The sequence below is a fragment of the Asterias rubens genome, chromosome 12 (genome assembly GCF_902459465.1).
Source record: "Asterias rubens chromosome 12, eAstRub1.3, whole genome shotgun sequence".
Classification (NCBI taxonomy): Eukaryota; Metazoa; Echinodermata; class Asteroidea; order Forcipulatida; family Asteriidae; genus Asterias; species Asterias rubens.
Window position 1 is genome coordinate 2,829,252 of NC_047073.1, and position 4,147 is coordinate 2,833,398.

A 4,147-nucleotide genomic window follows, 5' to 3' on the forward strand; every position below is an offset into this window, starting at 1 on the left:
GTTCGTTTCGGAGCACAGCCGCCTACTTTTAATTTTCGGTACCAAGAAGTCTGGAAGCCGCTCTAAAACTTTGAAATTTAAATTCAGGGACATGCCAGGATGACGCAGGTACAAACTGCGTCTCTCTATCGTTTTTAGTTCCAGAATGATTCAAAAGCATAGCTGAAAGTTTTTATAAGTCCGGGCTTTTTTTTCAAGGCATATATTTGTTTTCTCCAATAATCACCACATGCCGTGTATTTCATGCATTAAATGTCCCAAATTTAGGGGGTGTGTCGGGTCTACTCCCTGGCCTCTAGCGTCGCTTTGAAAATCCACATAGCCCTAATTTTTGTACGAGAGGAAAGCCCTTGAAATTGTCCATCCATTGGTGCTAAACTTGTTAAGATTGGGCAATGATTTTGGGTAAAATTTACCCGTTGTACTTTTGATTTTCTCTGTGCACAAAAATCCCGTAGGGAGGCTTGTTGAGTTCGTTTCGGAGCACAGCCGCCTACTTTTAATTTTCGGTACCAAGAAGTCTGGAAGCCGCTCTAAAACTTTGAAATTTAAATTCAGGGACATGCCAGGATGACGCAGGTACAAACTGCGTCTCTCTATCGTTTTTAGTTCCAGAATGATTCAAAAGCATAGCTGAAAGTTTTTATAAGTCCGGGCTTTTTTTTCAAGGCATATATTTGTTTTCTCCAATAATCACCACATGCCGTGTATTTCATGCATTAAATGTCCCAAATTTAGGGGGTGTGTCGGGTCTACTCCCTGGCCTCTAGCGTCGCTTTGAAAATCCACATAGCCCTAATTTTTGTACGAGAGGAAAGCCCTTGAAATTGTCCATCCATTGGTGCTAAACTTGTTAAGATTGGGCAATGATTTTGGGTGAAATTGACCCGTTGTACTTTTGATTTTCTCTGTGCACAAAAATCCCCTAGGGAGGCTTGTTGAGTTCGTTTCGGAGCACAGCCGCCTACTTTTAATTTTCGGTACCAAGAAGTCTGGAAGCCGCTCTAAAACTTTGAAATTTAAATTCAGGGACATGCCAGGATGACGCAGGTACAAACTGCGTCTCTCTATCGTTTTTAGTTCCAGAATGATTCAAAAGCATAGCTGAAAGTTTTTATAAGTCCGGGCTTTTTTTTCAAGGCATATATTTGTTTTCTCCAATAATCACCACATGCCGTGTATTTCATGCATTAAATGTCCCAAATTTAGGGGGTGTGTCGGGTCTACTCCCTGGCCTCTAGCGTCGCTTTGAAAATCCACATAGCCCTAATTTTTGTACGAGAGGAAAGCCCTTGAAATTGTCCATCCATTGGTGCTAAACTTGTTAAGATTGGGCAATGATTTTGGGTGAAATTGACCCGTTGTACTTTTGATTTTCTCTGTGCACAAAAATCCCCTAGGGAGGCTTGTTGAGTTCGTTTCGGAGCACAGCCGCCTACTTTTAATTTTCGGTACCAAGAAGTCTGGAAGCCGCTCTAAAACTTTGAAATTTAAATTCAGGGACATGCCAGGATGACGCAGGTACAAACTGCGTCTCTCTATCGTTTTTAGTTCCAGAATGATTCAAAAGCATAGCTGAAAGTTTTTATAAGTCCGGGCTTTTTTTTCAAGGCATATATTTGTTTTCTCCAATAATCACCACATGCCGTGTATTTCATGCATTAAATGTCCCAAATTTAGGGGGTGTGTCGGGTCTACTCCCTGGCCTCTAGCGTCGCTTTGAAAATCCACATAGCCCTAATTTTTGTACGAGAGGAAAGCCCTTGAAATTGTCCATCCATTGGTGCTAAACTTGTTAAGATTGGGCAATGATTTTGGGTGAAATTGACCCGTTGTACTTTTGATTTTCTCTGTGCACAAAAATCCCCTAGGGAGGCTTGTTGAGTTCGTTTCGGAGCACAGCCGCCTACTTTTAATTTTCGGTATCCAAGAAGTCTGGAAGCCGCTCTAAAACTTTGAAATTTAAATTCAGGGACATGCCAGGATGACGCAGGTACAAACTGCGTCTCTCTATCGTTTTTAGTTCCAGAATGATTCAAAAGCATAGCTGAAAGTTTTTATAAGTCCGGGCTTTTTTTTCAAGGCATATATTTGTTTTCTCCAATAATCACCACATGCCGTGTATTTCATGCATTAAATGTCCCAAATTTAGGGGGTGTGTCGGGTCTACTCCCTGGCCTCTAGCGTCGCTTTGAAAATCCACATAGCCCTAATTTTTGTACGAGAGGAAAGCCCTTGAAATTGTCCATCCATTGGTGCTAAACTTGTTAAGATTGGGCAATGATTTTGGGTGAAATTGACCCGTTGTACTTTTGATTTTCTCTGTGCACAAAAATCCCCTAGGGAGGCTTGTTGAGTTCGTTTCGGAGCACAGCCGCCTACTTTTAATTTTCGGTACCAAGAAGTCTGGAAGCCGCTCTAAAACTTTGAAATTTAAATTCAGGGACATGCCAGGATGACGCAGGTACAAACTGCGTCTCTCTATCGTTTTTAGTTCCAGAATGATTCAAAAGCATAGCTGAAAGTTTTTATAAGTCCGGGCTTTTTTTTTCAAGGCATATATTTGTTTTCTCCAATAATCACCACATGCCGTGTATTTCATGCATTAAATGTCCCAAATTTAGGGGGTGTGTCGGGTCTACTCCCTGGCCTCTAGCGTCGCTTTGAAAATCCCCATAGCCCTAATTTTTGTACGAGAGGAAAGCCCTTGAAATTGTCCATCCATTGGTGCTAAACTTGTTAAGATTGGGCAATGATTTTGGGTGAAATTGACCCGTTGTACTTTTGATTTTCTCTGTGCACAAAAATCCCCTAGGGAGGCTTGTTGAGTTCGTTTCGGAGCACAGCCGCCTACTTTTAATTTTCGGTACCAAGAAGTCTGGAAGCCGCTCTAAAACTTTGAAATTTAAATTCAGGGACATGCCAGGATGACGCAGGTACAAACTGCGTCTCTCTATCGTTTTTAGTTCCAGAATGATTCAAAAGCATAGCTGAAAGTTTTTATAAGTCCGGGCTTTTTTTTCAAGGCATATATTTGTTTTCTCCAATAATCACCACATGCCGTGTATTTCATGCATTAAATGTCCCAAATTTAGGGGGTGTGTCGGGTCTACTCCCTGGCCTCTAGCGTCGCTTTGAAAATCCACATAGCCCTAATTTTTGTACGAGAGGAAAGCCCTTGAAATTGTCCATCCATTGGTGCTAAACTTGTTAAGATTGGGCAATGATTTTGGGTGAAATTGACCCGTTGTACTTTTGATTTTCTCTGTGCACAAAAATCCCCTAGGGAGGCTTGTTGAGTTCGTTTCGGAGCACAGCCGCCTACTTTTAATTTTCGGTACCAAGAAGTCTGGAAGCCGCTCTAAAACTTTGAAATTTAAATTCAGGGACATGCCAGGATGACGCAGGTACAAACTGCGTCTCTCTATCGTTTTTAGTTCCAGAATGATTCAAAAGCATAGCTGAAAGTTTTTATAAGTCCGGGCTTTTTTTTCAAGGCATATATTTGTTTTCTCCAATAATCACCACATGCCGTGTATTTCATGCATTAAATGTCCCAAATTTAGGGGGTGTGTCGGGTCTACTCCCTGGCCTCTAGCGTCGCTTTGAAAATCCACATAGCCCTAATTTATGTACGAGAGGAAAGCCCTTGAAATTGTCCATCCATTGGTGCTAAACTTGTTAAGATTGGGCAATGATTTTGGGTGAAATTGACCCGTTGTACTTTTGATTTTCTCTGTGCACAAAAATCCCCTAGGGAGGCTTGTTGAGTTCGTTTCGGAGCACAGCCGCCTACTTTTAATTTTCGGTACCAAGAAGTCTGGAAGCCGCTCTAAAACTTTGAAATTTAAATTCAGGGACATGCCAGGATGACGCAGGTACAAACTGCGTCTCTCTATCGTTTTTAGTTCCAGAATGATTCAAAAGCATAGCTGAAAGTTTTATAAGTCCGGGCTTTTTTTTCAAGGCATATATTTGTTTTCTCCAATAATCACCACATGCCGTGTATTTCATGCATTAAATGTCCCAAATTTAGGGGGTGTGTCGGGTCTACTCCCTGGCCTCTAGCGTCGCTTTGAAAATCCACATAGCCCTAATTTTTGTACGAGAGGAAAGCCCTTGAAATTGTCCATCCATTGGTGCTAAA